We start from the raw sequence: 17,178 nt of genomic DNA, 5'->3' as shown, positions 1-17,178 counted from the left end.
AATGCTCATGTGTCTGCCATCTTCATTCGGGGTGGATGACATCATTGCAAACTTCACCACTGAGGCATCCTTATGTGTCCCTACAGCTGTATTGAATTTGGTTCAAATCAGGTGAATGGTCCACAAGTTAGCCCACTTGCACCTCAAAGGTTTACGTGTCCGCCATCTTGAATTGGGGTGGATGACATCATCACAAACTACCCTGTTGAAGTGTCCCTGTGTGTTCTTACAACTGTACCCACTTTGGCTCATATTGGTCCAGGCATTGAGAAGTTGATGTGAGGGACACACACATGGATGGACACACACACACGGAATGCTGGGTGAATGGAGGAGTGGGCAAATATTGCTCCGTCTAGATGTGCAAGGTTGATAGAGAAGTATCCCAACAGACTCAAGGCTGTTATTAAAGCAAAAGGTGGTTCAACAAAATATTGACATGGGGGGGGGTGGTGATCCTTTTTCAATCTCAGTAATTCTTGTTTTTTATTTCTGACACTTTTTCTGGACTGTAATTGTGATGTTTTTCAGTTGGATGTTATAGGTTGCATTGGATCAGTACAGCTGGTGAAGGGAATTTTCTTTGTGTTTTCATTTCAGGATGTAAGGGAACCAGAATTTAAGGTCTATCAAAGGCGGTGATTCTTTCCAATACCCACTGTACAATACAAAACAACTTAAAAAACATGTTTTTAAAAAGTTACAATCAGATTGAACGAAAATCAATTCTTTCCTGCCTCTTTGGCCATCCTACCAGCCAGTCAGGCCAGGGGTTGCTGGCCAGGGGTGGGTGGGAAGGTAGTCTTTACGTTAATTATGAAATTCATTCATAATATAGTGACCACATTCCAACCTCTTCATAAAGCTACTAGATAGAATGGCCAGGTTTGTGTGTGTACTTCTGGAACTGCTCCATAAAGTTCACTTCAGTGGATTGTGAAGGGCATAGATACTTCTTGTGCACCTCCATGTCATTTCAGTGCGTCTTGTTATACTTATGCATTTGTATAGGCAAAAAGGATCTGAGATAGGGTTGGCCTCAACATGCTGAACAAGTGAATTCAAAATGAATTCCAGGGTTCCTCCCGGCGAAACTTCTGAGAATTTTGAAGGGAAACCCTACAAGTGTATGTGAGACAAGTGAAATTTCTCCTTGAGCTTCTGCATGTCCCTGAGAGGCATGACAATGATATGCAAGTATGACAAATGCCTACATATCAAGCCAGTCGTGAAAAAATGTAAAGTAAGTAAAGTGTGTTGTCAAGTCGATTTTGACTCCTGGAGCCCACAGAGCCCTGTGGTTTTCTTTAGTAGAGTACAGGAGGGGTTGACCATGGCCTCCTCCCACGCAATCTGAGATGATGCCTTTCAGCACCTTCCTATATCGCTGCTGCCCAATATAGTAGCAGCGGGGATTCGAACCAGCAACCTTCTGCTTGTTAGTCAAGCATTTCCCCACTGTGCCACTTAAGGTGGCTATGAAAAAATGTCGCCACCCCCCAAAAAAGAAAATGTAGATAGCGATGGCCTGGGTTATAGAAACAGAGTGACACCCAGCCATGTCCACCTTGTCCTCTTGCTCCACATAGGGTGGATTCTCCTTCTTCCAAGCAGGCGTAAGTAAGACTATCTGCATCCTTCTCTCATTTGCCTTAGCACTATGGTAATTCTGTGCAGACTATTCCACGCAATGGTTGAGCTTCACCACAAGATGGCCCCCCAAGATAAATCGTCCCTTTTAATGCATTCTCTATGGCACTATTAAAAATGAAATATGGGGAAGATGAGTCAATACACTTTTGGCTTCGGAATGCTAATATTTTTCCACATTCTTTAATTATATTCTAAAATAGCTAATACAATTTACAGTAATTTAGAATGATCACCATCGTGAGTAACTGCTGATGATGTTCGAGGGAAAATTAACTGAATTAATCTATAATCAATCCCGCCCCCCACCCCTGCTGCCGATAATGCCTCCAGGGTCCTGCTGCCTGACTAACTCCATGGAAACCAACTGTGTCTTGAGGCTGTTGAAGTTATCATTCAGCTTCTGGTTAGATACTATCTGGTATCTTTCCTATTAAGCATCCATCCATATTCATTAGTACCTGCTGAAGGGAAAGTAGTGTGTGTGCTATGCAATGCTCCCCTAGTTATTAAACATCAATTACCTGAGTACGTCCACATGTTTCTAAATGCTCACTAAATTTCCCGTGAACCCAACCAGTGTTCTCTCTAACAGGGATTCCCAGGTGTGGTTGACTACAACTCCCAGAATCCCCAGCTGCAGCGGGGTTGCATTCAACAACATCTGGGAATCCCTTTTAGAGGGGACACTGAACCCAACTGCCTCCTTTCTGGTTGAAGTTCACCTGCATCCTTTCTTCATAGATAAAGACAATGAGGCTATTTGCACGAGCAGCTGCTTGTGTGCAGTGCTGAGATCCGCGTGGTTCCTGGTGCTGCCCGCACATCTAACCCTGCTTTTAACCCTTGCCTTTAGCCAGGGTAAAGGTTGCAAACAAACCCTTAAGCCCATACACAGCTTCAGAATTGGGCGTCTAGAACGCCCAACACCCAGAGGATTCCTCCAATGCACTGTGCTCATCATGAAGTGCATTGTGGGATATCTGGAGGCCGGGGCGCATTGTCCTGGCCTCCGGAGAGAGATCCACATTGTTTCAAGAAGCAGGGATCGTGTGGTAGGGATGTGCATGAACCGAGGTTCATGCACCGATTCGGCACCATGGGGAGTGGAGCGGTGAGTGGGTGAGTGGGAAGCTGCAGGTGGAGGCGGAGATCAGGTAAGGATCTGCTCTCCTTTAAAAAAAATGTCCCCGCTCCTCTCCCCGTGGCACCGAACCAGAGCATGGACCTCGGTTCGTCCACATCCCTATTGTGTGGGAGCACAATCTATGCTCCCCGCACCGAGGGAGAATTGTCTGGGGGGGGGGAAGGTGAGTTCTGCACAGACTGAGGTTGGCTCAGGTGGTCATCTTTCAGAGAGCCTTTGGAGCTCTCTGGTGGTTTGGTGGTTTGTTCTGAGGAACGGTCTGCTTGAGTCTGGGCTGTTCTCTTTACTGTTCATGTGTTCTGACCAGATCAAAGTTTATTTCGGTCAAGACCAGCATAAAATCAACAGTTCACAATAGCATTCAATTGAGCAATACAAACTTTACGAAACTTACAGCCCATAAAACAGAACTTGGCCGCATTTACCAAAACCGTGTCTTTGAAATTAGACAGCCCTAACTCTAAATACAATTGATCAGTGTGGCCAGGCCAGTTTGTATGGTTCTGTGGTGTTGCACTGTATTGCCTTCATTGTTTTTAATTTGTATTTTCAGACTGGTGAGCTGTCTTGTAGAATCAGCTGCATCTGCCAGTGCTCTTGGCAAAAGGGATCAAAAAGCAATCCACATTTGGACGTTGGTTTCATTTAAGCTTTTAAAGGACTTTTGCTCGCTGCTCACCCTCTTTATTGAATCTGTAGCACACAATCAGAGTTGAAGCTGCTGGGGGGAATCAATTGCAAGACATCACTTGATTAGGAACCACATCACCTGGAAGTCGAAAGAGGATTAGGAAGGTCCTGAGATGTTGATATCCAGTGCAGTGGAAGATATTGACAAAGGGTGGGTGAAAGCAAGCAAGAAATGCTCAAGTAAAATGAAATCACGTGCCACTGAAGACCTGGAACTGTGGTGTAAGGCCTCCAGGAAAGAGAGAGCTCTGTTTAGCTGCCACAAGTAATAGTAGAGAGAGAAAAAACGGGGGGAACATGGGTACAAGATGCAAAAACAATATCACAAAACCCATGAACAAAGGGCAAGGTAATGAATACAGAGGCACACTGCAGAATAAAGCCAAACTACACATATTATTATTATTTCTTGTTTACACAGTCAGACAGGTGTTATTGACTGGTTTGTTTTATCCAGACATCGAGTCCTTCCCATTATTATTATTATTATTGTTATTGTTATTTTATTATTATTATTACATCTATATCCCGCTCTTCCTCCAAGGAGCCCAGAGCGGTGTACTACATACTTGAGTTTCTCCTCACAGCAACCCTGTGAGGCAGGTTAGGCTGAGAGAGAAGTGACTGGCCCAGAGACACCCAGCTAGTCTCATGGCTGAATGGGGATTTGAACTCACGTCTCCCCGGTCCTAGTCCAGCACTCTAACCACTACACCATGCGGGCATCTCCAGGTATGGCTGAGAGAGAGATTCCTGCCTGCAACCTTGGAGAAGCTGCTGCCAGTCTGTGCAGACAATACTGAGGTAGATGGACCAAGGGTCTGACTCAGTATATGGCAGCCTCCTATGTTCCTAGGTTGTTCCTATGAGACTCACCGGATGGCTGAGTTCTGGATGGCTGAATTCAAGCCCCTGTTCTCTTGGCCTCTGCTTCCCATCATGTGATGAGCATAATAACACAGCCCTAAATTTCTAGGACAGCTACCTAATGGCACAGTGGGGAACTGACTTGACTAGCAAGCCAGAGGTTGCCAGTTCGAATCCACCCTGGTATGTTTCCCAGACAATGGGAAACACCCATATCGAGCAGCAGTGATACAGGAAGATGCTGAAAGGCATCATCTCATACTGCATATGAGGAGGCAATGCTAAACCCCTCCTGTATTCTACCAAAGACTCTGTGGGCGCCACGAGTCGACCCCGATTCGACGGCACACTTCACTTTAATTTTCTAAGGCAGCTCTGTTTAAAATATGCCTATTTTGCCTGACAAGAGTTCCAAGGGCGACTTAGAATAGAAGAAAACACACAATACTTCTCTCTTTCTCTAAAAAAAGGCCATGGCGACCAATTAAGATACCGAAGATGATAGGAAGGTAAAATGTTCACTGCCAGTACATAGGAGTTACTGTTGTTTTCCCATTGATTGTCCCATCAAACTGATGCCCTGTTAATCAACTTAAGCCTGAGTGGATTGATTTACTAGCTGAAAGCCTGAAGTTCATAATGAAACCAACAATCAGATTTCTATCAAAGAACTGCTTTGTGTTCATTAGTATCTTCGATTTACATCCAGAGCCTACAAACCAGCACAATCTATTCCTCAAGTAGAGCTATGGACGTATAGGCAGATGTATGAATAATCATGTAGGGTGGAGGTGGAGAGCCCATTTTTTGTCACAGTTGTTTAATGAGTGAGAGTCTCTCTGTAATGTGGGAAAAGCCTTTCCTTTATTGCAGGACAGATCAAGGAAGGAGCTGTTCGCTACCTTCATGTCCCTCATTTAAACTGAAAATTGGGTGAGGGATTTTAATGCAGCCGGCTCAAAAGGACAAGATGTGAAAATAGAAACATCAACAGAAGTCTCTCGCCTGTCAGTCTAATTTCATAAGCCGCTTTTCATTCCTAATGTATATCCTTAGCATTATCTTCAGAGAATTGTTGCTTCTCTTTCTTCTCTTTTGGGGCTTATTTTTAGATCTTCATGGATGTCGGATCCTGTCTTTCATCCCTTCAGCCAAATATCCCACACGCAGAGGTTCATAAATAGAATATTCTTTCATTTACTGAATAAATGTATAATCCACCTTTTTTAACCTCTTCTCAATCCACAGAGTGGATAACAACCGTAAAATATAATATAAAAATCACATTAAAAAAATACCCCCTGTAAGTCAATCAAATACCTATAATATAGCAGAAAATAAATCGTAGTTCCCAAGTATACATTTACACTGGAGAGAGGCATTCATCAACATTTGCATATGCTGTCCTTTCTACGGAAGGATAATGAAAACTGCACATGTCTGTTCACAATGATGTGTGCATGCTTGCCTATGTTTCATTGTATGCCTGGTGACATATGAATCAACTGTGCATTTGGCGTTTCCATGTTGGTGGATGGCTCAGAGGAAGCAGGACAACTAATTATTCTTGTGGTCAAAGAACACTGGAGTTTGCCTGTTTCACACATGCAACAACTTTTCACAATTAAATTAGCACATTTCGAGTATGGATTGGAAAATAGTTTCCAAACTGACTTCTTAGACATTCAAGGGTTATTTGAACTAGGTCTTAGCACTTAATTCTCAGAAGACTTCAGCACGGTATAGATCAGGGTTCCTTAACCTTGGGCCCCCAGATGTTGTTGGATTACAACTCCCAGAATCCCCAGCCACAAAGGCCATGTCTGGGGATTCTGGGAGTTGAGGTCCAACAACATCTGGGGGCCCAAGGTTAAGAAACCCTTGTATAGATGACAATTCTAGGGCAAACTGCACAGCAAATGGGTTTCTAAACTGGAATCGTACACTATTTCAGATTATGCCAACATTTGTTAATGTTATTCCATATTAACAAGCAGCCATCAGTATGAGGACTGGCATCCTATGCATGTAGACTGTGGATGATTTGATGTTTGATTCCAAGCACAGATCACCACCTAGAAAAAAGATTGCCTACAAAATCATGGGTTGGTACCAGATTGCGGAAAGCACTCATGAAATTTTCTGATTTATGTAGATATGAAGTTGCCACTTTTAAGGGCTGGAAGACATTTTCTTAGTGGTAGTGAGGGGCGTGGTCTGGAAAATATTTTATGCCATGCTGAAGATTATATAAGTCATAAGATCAACTTATTCCAGTAAATGGTGATTTGGGCTTCTAAATCAGAGGCTGCAGCAGCAATAACAAGGCAGATAATTGAGTATTGCATCATCTGCAGCAAATGTAGTAAAATAGCTAACCAGAAGAGACGTGTCTGGAATGATCCTATTAAACATCATATTTGAGATGAGAAAGAATAAGATCTTGTCTCCTGTGGTAAAAATATACTAATAAAGATGGCAATAACATTAATGGTTTTATGGCAGACATCTGTCTTTATTGCCTGAGCAGAAACTTGTAATAGGAAACACAGTCAGCATGAATTTCTCTTTAGAGTCTGCACTCCTGTTCATTTTTCTCTCTGCGAGTTTCTATTTGCCCCTCATCCTCATCACACAGATATTTATGGGCTTGTTGGCATGGACTGAGGTACTGTGCGCCAATACAACTTTGCACTCCATATCAGGAGAACCCATATTTTGACCTCAGAAGAAATGTATGCATCATACCCTTTTCCATGAATGCACTTAATTTAAATTAATTCTAGGGTGTGTGTGAAACCTCCTGGAGAAGTCTCACTAGGAATTCCTCTGGCCTATTAGACAGCTATGAATTTTCTCAGATAACTTGAGTGACATTGATGAATTGTACCCAGTTCATTTAGATACTATTTAAATAAGCATAACTCAGGTTTTTTTAGCATATGGAAAACCCACCCAAATCCTTCCTATCTGGGAAGGAATAGCTGCTGTTCTTAGATGGTTGTGGCAGGAAATACTTTTTTTATGGGCGGGGGGGGGGGGGTGATATTTGACCCCTGCTAACTGGGCAAAGAGGCACCTTTTTAATGTGATGATTCTCTTTATTTAGCAGGAGTAGAGTAACTGGCCATATCCACCCCAAGCACAGTACTTCCAGTGACTGTCGCTGGTATCTTCCTTCCTTCCTTCCTTCCTTCCTTCCTTCCTTCCCTATCTATCTATCTATCTATCTATCTTATTTTATAGCGCCTGATATGTAAATCTATAGGCAGTGTACAGATGCTGGTTTAGATTGTGATTTTTAGATTGTGAGCCCTTTGGGGACAAGGAGCCATCTTATTAATTTATTATTTATCAATATAAACTGCTTTGGAAACTTTTGTTGAGAAGTGGTATATAAATTGTTGTTGTTGTTGTTGTTGTTGTAGGGCATGCAAGAAATATTTCCTCTTCAGGTCCTGCCTCTATTATTGTTTTCCCTGTGCATGTAAATCAGCACTGAAGATTGCTAATTAAACCCACGTTTCTTCTGCCCAGTTTTCCTGGTTTTGCCCGAGCAATTGAACAGGCACGTAGTTGGACAGAACCAGTAATATCATGAATGATAAGATAATTGAACAGAAGAAGCTGCTGTCAATTGAGTCAGACCATTGGTCCATCTAGCTCAGTATTGTCTACCCAGACTGGCAGCGACTGCTCCGAGGTTTCAGGTAGGAGTCTCTCTCAGCCCTGTCTGGAGATGCCAGGGAGAGAACCTGGAACTTTCTGCATGCAAGCAGGCAGGTGCTCTTCCCAAAGCGGCCCCATCCCTTAAGGGGAATATCTTCCAGTGCTCACACACATGGAGTCTCCCATTCAAATGCAACCAGGTGGACCCTGCTTAGCAAAGAAGACAAAGGATCCTGTGGGGATTTGGAGGAAAGGTTAAGATTTTGTTTTATGTATGCTGACTCTTTGACACGTTTAAGGGTTCTGCCTGTTCTAAGAAAATCCACAGAGCCTGAATTTCAGTATTACTGAGCCTAAAGCATCCTATTCTGCATCTGACATTTTCCTAACAGAGCTTCAACCACTGTACATTTTCAGTTCATCATGGGACCACATGGGGGTGCTATCTCACTTTAAATATATGTTTTTAATTTCCCCTCCTTTCTTGCAGTTCAGAGGGACATATAATGTAATGCAGTATATGAAGTCTTTCCTTTCTCTGCCAACATTTCCCTTAGGTTGTGTTGTTTTCTTTTATATAGGAGTTGCTGTTTCCATTAAAGGAAAAAAAAATACACACAGCAGATCTTCTGTATCTGAAAAAAAAAAAGAGGTTCTCCGTGCCTACCTTATGTCCAAGTTGGCAAAGCTACCCGCCATGTCAGGGAACTGTATTTGGGACAGACATCATGACTGAGCTCATTAGACTATTCACTGCTGAACTGGAAAAACATTGAGCCAGGGCGACCCTTCCATGAGGCGAGGCGAGCGGTTAGCCTCAGACAGCAGAACGTTGGTGTGTGAGGCAGCAAGATGCCTGCCCCCCTTTAAAAAGGGGAGGGGGAGATTGTGCCCTGGGAGGGCAGGGGACATTTGGCATCCTGCCTGCTGTGCAGAGGTAATGAATCATCGCTACATTTAACCAGCCATTTTTGTTGGCTTGCATGAGGTTACAAAGTGTTTGGATCCCAGGCACCTCAGTTGTTAAATCCCTTTAAATATCTGAAACCAATCAGCATATTCACATTAATCCTTCATCTAGATTAGTAAATGAAGCTGGAGAGGAGAGCTGGTCTGGTGGCAGCAAGCATGACTTGTCTCCTTAGCTAAGCAGGGTCTGCCCTGGTTGCATATGAATGGGATACCACATGTGAGCACTTTAAGATATTCCCCTCAGGGGATGGAGCCACTCTGGGAAGGGCATCTAGGTTCCAAGTTCCCTCCCTGGCAGCATCTCCAAGGTAGGGCTGAGAAAGATTCCTGCTGCAACCTTGGAGAAGCTGCTGCCAGTCTGTGTAGAGTAGACAATACTGAGCTAGGTGGACCAAGGGTCTGACTCAGTATATGGCAGCTTCCTATGTTCCTGTGTTCCTATTTCTTTACAACATTTCTACAGTTAGGTTCTTTTTCTTTTTCTTGCTTATGATGAGCACAAAACTGCAGTAGTGCTGTGCATGTTGTCACATCTAGACTTGGATGCAACCCAGTTGTGGGTCACGATGCACCGCTGAAGATCATATTGAGACACATACACTCCATTCCTTCATCTTGTCCATAAATTTGCTGTCTGGATGCTTTATGAGTCTTAAAGCTCTTCTCAGAATCTTTCCTAACTTGTCCACCTTCCTCTTCAGTTTGCTGCCCACCTGGGAAATACTGTGGTCATATCTGGTCCAGTACTCCTCATGAGGTTTTCCTAGTGTTGATCCGAGCAATACTATTGTGCCAGAGTAAATTCTGTGTGGCTCTAAATTTATCCATTACATGAATGTATTGATTGATTAAAGTGGCGTTCTTATTTTTAGCAGGGAGAGAACTGGCCCTATTTAACTTCTGCACAGCATTTCTCCAGTGGCTGTTTCTGGTGCCTCCCCTGTTTCTTCTTAGACTGTGAACTTTGGGGATGGGGAACCATCTTCTTCTTCTATAATCTTCTCCTGTTGTTCTTTTCTGTGTAACCCCCCTTGAGAACCTTTTCACTGGAAAGTAATAGATATAGATATAGATATAGATATAGATATAGATATAGATATAGTAGTAACAGTACATCCTTCTTCAGCAAAGCTCAAGAAGGTGCCCCATATTCAGATGTAATGTCTGCAAAACCTCAGCCCTTTTCAATTGCAGTTGCACGTTATGTGCGAATGTGGCCAATGTGTCAAGGAGCAGCCCTTAGACTTGATGGGAGTTGCCACTCACCTCCAGGTTTTACCATGAAGAATGCTGGTCTATTGCAAGAGAGGAAGAATGGTCTTCTCAAGCCCCCAGTTAGCTCTATCTAGACCCCCAAGTTCTGGCTTCAGCTTTCAGCTTCCCCCAACACTGAAGCATTTGGGTCAGGGATTATATTTAACATTCAGAAACTAAAAAGCCCTACACTGAGAAATGTCAACATTGGAGCCTTTGTGGTGAGCTCCAGTGAGAGAAGGTTGTTGCACCGGGGAGGAGAAGAGAAGGTGCTTGGGTCTGCAGTTTGGGGAAATGAATATACATTGTGAAACAAATCTCTAGTGCCTTGGGGTTATTTCTGACTCCACTCTTGCTTCTGCTGAGCATATGGCTACTGACCCTGGTCAGCATTTTACCACCTAAGAAGCTGTGCCAGCAGAAATAAAGGATTCACTTTGAAAAGCTAATTTTTCAGCTCTCGTCCAAGTTTTTGCAGAAGTTCTGGGTCAGAGGGCCCTCTCAAGTCAGGTTCACGCAGAAGCCTGTGAACCCGTCAGTCGCCAGGGTATCCCGTGGTTTCCTAGTGACTGTAGCAGCTGCTGTTGGAATCTGTTCTTACAGGTACCTCTGAAAATCACCCCTCCAGCTTATCAGTATTGCTTCTCTGTGGGACCTGCCTGCTCACCCACTCTGGAGCAGACCCTGGATTCCTCTAGCACAGGCATGCTCAGCTTCAGCCCTCCTCCTTCAGCTCCCATAATCCCTGGCTATTGGCCACTGTGGCTGGGGATTATGGGAGTTGTAGTCCAAAAATAGCTGGGGGGGCGGAAGTTGAGCTGGCCTGCTCTATCAGGAGGGAAGAACAGTGAAGGCAAGCTTCCATTAACTCCCACCCCTTCCTGTCATGCCAAAATAACGGATGCAAGCTGAGCATGTACAGATCGTTAGTGATTCACGACTCCCATCTGAGTTCCACGAGGCATCGGCAATTGTCCAGAATGCAGTCAAGAGAGCGCAAACCCGTACCTTCATCCTCATCACTGGGGCAAGGAGCCAGACTAGCCTATACCTCCGTCATGCTTCTTGAATGCATCCCTTTCTCCCACTGAAATGGCAGCCAATTCCATATCTGCAGGGGAGTGTCCTCTGCTTTGAGGCAACATTGTACATGGGGCACTAGCCTTCCACATGGGACCTTCTCTGCATGCAAAGATGTGCTCTTTCACTCAGCTCCAGCCCCTCCCTGCTGGGATGTCAAAATTAAGGTGCATCCACAGCACCTAGTGAATTTGTGATGTGCACCACTGAAAGTAGCCCCATTACAAAGAGAATAGTTAGCTACTAGCTGGGCCGGGCGCAGAGCATCTGCGCCTCTAGTTTGCTACAGCTGTTTTCTCTCTCTCCTCCCCATCCCACTCGCTGCTGGCATTTATTTTTCCTGTTGGCCGGCTGGCCGGCCATCCACCCAGCAACCCACCCACTCTCTTGTTGGCCACCTTGGCTCACCAGCTGGCCACCTCCTCCTCCGCCCTTCTTGCTCTCCAGCCAGCCGGCTGGCCTGCCACTTCCTCCTGGCAGCCAGACCACCACTTCCTCTCACCGGCTGCCGCACTTCCTCTCAGCTGGTCTGTCGCCTCCTCCGGCCCGCTGCAGTGCTTCCTCCTGGTAGCTGGCCGGCCCACCACTTTTTCCCACTAGCCACTGCACTTCATCCCAGCGGCCGGGTGGCCTGTCACCTCCTCCGGCCTGCCACCGGCCGCCATCACTGTTTCCTTCCCCGTCGCTATCCGGGCAGCTGCTTGCGAACTCTTGTGAGAGTTGCCACGCATGGGATTAGCGATGGGTATGCCTTAGAGGAATATATATATAAAGATTCTGGTACCTTGCTAGCTGAGCAGAGAGACACCTTTGAAAGTGGCGATTGTCTTCTTTTTAGCAGGGGGAGAGCAACTGGCCCTATCCTCTTGTTATTTTCGTGAACCGCCTAGAGCCTTTGGAGTCAGGTGGTATATACATTTAATAAATAAATAATACATGAAATATCCAGTCCCAGCACAGCATGCCTCCAGTGGCTGTTACTGGTGTCTACCTTCAGTTCCTTTTTCGATTGTGAACCCAGTGGGGACATGGGGGCATCTTTTTAATGTTGCATTTGATAGTTCTGTGCAAACCATTTTGAGAACTTTGGTTGAAAACCGGTATATAAATGTTTGTAGTAGTAGTAGTAGTAGTAGTAGCAGTAGTGAGAGTTCCTCCTTTATACACTTGAAACAGCTTCTTGTAGAGTAATCCCATTTCAAATGATTAAAAAAACCCCGGATCCTCACAAATTGTGGTATTTGGTCAGTTCTTCCAGGCATCCTCCTCCTTTACTTTGACCGATAGCGAAATGAAGCAATTGTCAATCTGTGATACCTTTTAAAAAGAACAATTGCCCTTGTCTATCATTATAGTCTTTTCTTTACTTGCTTCTCATTTTAGGGACAGTATGAAAAGGATGGAAATGAAATGCCAGTTGGACTGATACTTCATAAGAGCCAACAGCAGCGAATTAGAATTACATTTTCTCTCTCGATCATACACTTCAGGAATGTGAGAATTGAAAGAAGAGCTGCATACAGATGTGAATGAATAAAGGTGCTGCCTCCTCGGGATTTGCTCGCGATTCAGATGCCCTTACAATCCAATTCCAAATTGCACAAATACTTATTTTAGAAAAATCAATTTTTGTATCTCGTGCATTGAAATATCTCAATGGGCACAAACGTCTTTACAGAAGCTGACATTTGTTGGAGAAACAAAATATGCACTGGCATCCTACCAGGGATTTAGTTGGATGAAGGGCTGCATTCTTAATGAAGACCATCTTTAATTGCCAAAGGCTATTTAAAAAAAATTGAAATCCTTTGGAGTCTAATGACAATTCTTTCCCTTCGTTAGTGGCTTCCAAGAGGCTCGCTCAATATTGATAAGGAGTAAGAATTTTCATATTGAATCGGACATAGCCCTTTCTAGAAGCGATTAGCATTCCAAACTCATTTTGCAAGGGAGTGACTTTTGCTCTCCCTGGAACCTGTAAAACTTAGAGAATGGTGCTTCCCACCCAAGGGCACACTTTCGCATTAAGGTTTGTGGAAGTGGGAGCTTAGACAAATTCATGGAGTACAGGTCTATCAAGAGCTACTACTATGATGGCTTTAGGCCACCTCCAGCCTAGGAGGCAAGCAGTGTTCCCTCTAACAGGGATTCCTAGATGTTGTTCACTACAAATCCCAGAATCCCCAAGCAAAAGCCATTGCAGTTGGGGATTCTGGGAGTTGTAGTCAACAACATCTGGGAATCCCTGTTAGAGGGGACACTGGAGGCCAGATGCCTCTCCATTCCAGTTGCAGGGGAGCAACAGCAGCAGAGAGGGCATGCCCTCACCCACCTCTTGCCTGTGAGCTTCTCAGGGGCATCTGGTGGGCAACTGTGTGAAACAGGATGCTGGACTAGTTGGGCCTTGGGCCTGATCCAGCAGGACTATTCTTATGTTCTTAGGAAGAAGTGCTGCTAAAACTTCTATCCCAGGGTTTCTTAACCTTTGGCCCCCAGATGTTGTTGGACTACAATCCCCAGAATCCCCAGACATGGCCTTTGTGGCTGGGGATTCTGGGAGTTGTAGTCCAACAACATCTGGGGGCCCAAGGTTAAGAAACCCTGTCTTATCCCATTTATTTCTGGTCAGAAATCAAAGTACTTGAAATCAAAGTACTAACCTATAAAGCCCAATCTGGCTTGGAAACCGGGTATCTGAAGGGTTGCCTGCTCCCAAATGAATCTCTTCCTCCCCCTCCCCCAAATAGTTGATATATCACACTTCCAACAACAGTTTTCAAAGTGGTTTACATAGATAAGCAAACGTAAAATGGTTCCCTGTCTCCAAAGGGCACACCATCTAACAAAAAACATGGCAGGCATCAACAACCACCAGGAATGCTGGTCTTCTGGTAAGGTAAAGTGTACCGTCAAGTCGATTTCGACTCCTGGTGCCCACAGAGCCCTGTGGTTTTCTTTTGGCAGAATACAGGAGGGGTTTACCATTGCCTCCTCCCGTGCAGTATAAGATGATGCCTTTAGGCACCTTCCTATATCGCTGCTGCCCGATATAGTACCAGCAGGGATTCGAACCGGCAACCTTCTGCTTGTTAGTCAAGCATTTCCCCGCTGCACCATTAGGCGGCTCACCTTCTGGTAGTAAGCATTAATCCCCTTTGCTAAATAGGATGCTTTAGGTTCAGTAATACTGAAATTCAGACTTTGTGGGCTTTCTTAGAACTGGCAGGACCCTTAAACCTGTTGAAGAGTCAGCATAGATAAAACAAAATTTAAACCTTTTCTTCAAACCCCCATAGGATCCTTTGTCCTCTTTGCTAAGCAGGGTCCACCTGGTTGTATTTGAATGGGAGACTACATGTATGAGCACTGCAAGATATTCCCCTTAGGAGATGGGGCTGATCTGGGAAAGGCACCTGCATACTTACATGCACAGGTTTCCAGGTTCCCTCCCTGGCAGCATCTCCAAGATAGGGCTGAGAGAGATTCCTGCCTGCAACCTTGGAGAAGCCGCTGCCGGTCTGTGTAGACAATAGTGAGCTAGATGGACCGATGGTCTGACTCAGTATATGGCAGTTTGCTATGCTTCTACCAGAGTGATGCTATGCTGATAGGAATGGGGTCAGTTGCTTTTCTTCCAGCTAAATATAAAATAATCACAGCTTTAAAAGGTATCTCAGTTAGCAGGGCTAATTAATTAAGCTTTTTATCAGAGGCCTTTCTCTTGGTACTTCTGCCTTTTAGGTGGAATTTATGTGGGTGTTGAGAAGGAACAAAGCCCTTTAGTGATGTCACTCTGATTGGGAGATCTTCTTCCCACTCATTGACACTTATTTGAGGTGCTGTGTGAAGGCCACTGAATTCTTCTGAGCGTTAAGTGGATAATTTGAATGCTGAATTTTCACCTTGTTTCTGGTTTGTTGATGAGGGTTTGATTAATGATCTCTTCTTGACGGCCTCTTCTTACTACTCTCTCTCTTGTTTTACATTTATAGTTTTAATTTTTGTCATTGGCTGCCTTGGATGGGCAGGACAGAAATGTTTCCCATCCATCTCTCCATCCAGCCCTCCAGAAGTCCTTGCAACACAGTAGCCCTCTCTCTAAAGATACCCCAAACCCATTGTAATGACCTGCAACTTGTTAGTTAATAGTCAAAACAGAGAACGGAAGTTGATGAGAGAGGGGGGGAGAGAGATGGGGGAGGGAGAGAGAGGGAGGAGCAATCTTTTATCATTGAAGACATGGCGGGGAGAAAGGTCAACAGAGTATAGAACCTGGTGAATAATTGAAATAATTTGTTTCCTGGCTGTCTCCAGTGCTGGGTTCCTGCTCCCTCGCTCCCTCTGCATAGCCACACTTCTGCTCATTATGCCACATAAGCATCGCCAGACACGCGCCACCCTTGCAGGCAGATGTCTGGTCCTGTCAAATACCATTTGATGGACCAGCTGAGGAGTTTGGCCAGGAGTGCCACGTTGCTCATTGAAATGAAGGACATGTCAAACACAATTCCCTTCTCTCGGCAGGTAGTGTCGTTCTTCTCCTGCCATCTGGCCTGGGGATAATACATGCCAGAGGCAGCGGGTTCCTGACTTCATTCGCAACATCTGCTTGCAGATCACCAGTGAGGGGAGCCGGCCAGAAACGATCCACCATCACAGCACATTGAGACAGCTGGATAGGCAGACAGATACATCATTTAGAATTAACGCAGACTGTGAGGATAAAGCAGTACTAGCAAGAAGTTGCTGCTGAGTTTTGCGTAGGGTAGAATCTGGACTGAATTGGGAGGGTTCAGTTCATGGGCAGGAGACTTTTGAGTGGGGGGGAAGCTTGTGCCACATCCTGCTACCTCTCTGTCATGACCAACCTGGAATCAGATCTGGATGAAACCTGGTCCGAGGAGGAGGAGGACACAGGAAGACAGCAAGCTGCTTTGTGCCAAGTCAGACCATTGGTCCGTCAGGCTCAGTAGGGTCTACACCAGGCCTGCTCAACTTAGCGCCCCCCCCCAATTGTTTTTTGGACTACAATTCCCATAATCCCCAGCCGCAGTGGCCAATAGCCAGAGATTATGGGAGTTGTAAGCCAACATCTGCAGGAGGGCCAAAGTTGAGCAGCCCTGGTCTACACGGACTGGCAGCAACTTCTTCAAGGTTACAGGCAGGAGTCTCTTTCAGCCTGATCTGAAGATGCCAGGGAGGGAATTTGGAGCCTTCTGCATGCAGATGCTCTTCCCAGAGCAGCCCCATCCCCTAAGGATCCATCCCCTAAGTCTTACAGTGCTCACACATGTAGTTTCCCATTCAAATGCAAACCAGGGGCAGATCCTGCTTAGCAAAGGGGACAATTCATGCTTGTTACCACAAGACCAGCTCTCCTCCCATAAGGACCCTCCTGCTGGCTGTAGCACACATGGGACACAAGAACTCAGCAAAAGCCCTGCTGGATCTTGAATGAATCCATGAAGCTGCCTTTTACCGAGCCTGACTATTGTTCCATCCAGCTTTGATGGGTCTTTTGCAGGGGTCATTCCCAGTACCGGATCCTTTAACTGGAGATACTGAGGGTTAAAACTGAAGCATCTTGCATGCAAAGGTGTGCTTGCCACTGAGCTATGGACCCTCAAGTCGTGACTTAAATCTGCTATTCTCAACATGATACAACTGTATCGTATCGTATCGTATCATATCGTATCGCTCTTCTCTTATTCATTTTTTGTTTGCTAGGAATTCCTCAGTTTTATATGTCTCCCATTTACTGTAGGAATGGTCTGTGCGTTCTGCCTATGGGCTTGGTTCCAGTAGTTAAATTCACAAAGCAGGAACAATAATCCTCTTATGAATTGTCT

The sequence above is a fragment of the Hemicordylus capensis genome, chromosome 11 (assembly GCF_027244095.1).
Source record: "Hemicordylus capensis ecotype Gifberg chromosome 11, rHemCap1.1.pri, whole genome shotgun sequence".
In the NCBI taxonomy this organism is placed as follows: domain Eukaryota; kingdom Metazoa; phylum Chordata; class Lepidosauria; order Squamata; family Cordylidae; genus Hemicordylus; species Hemicordylus capensis.
The sequence above is the reverse complement of the archived record's forward strand: the minus strand, read 5'-3'. Positions refer to the sequence as shown.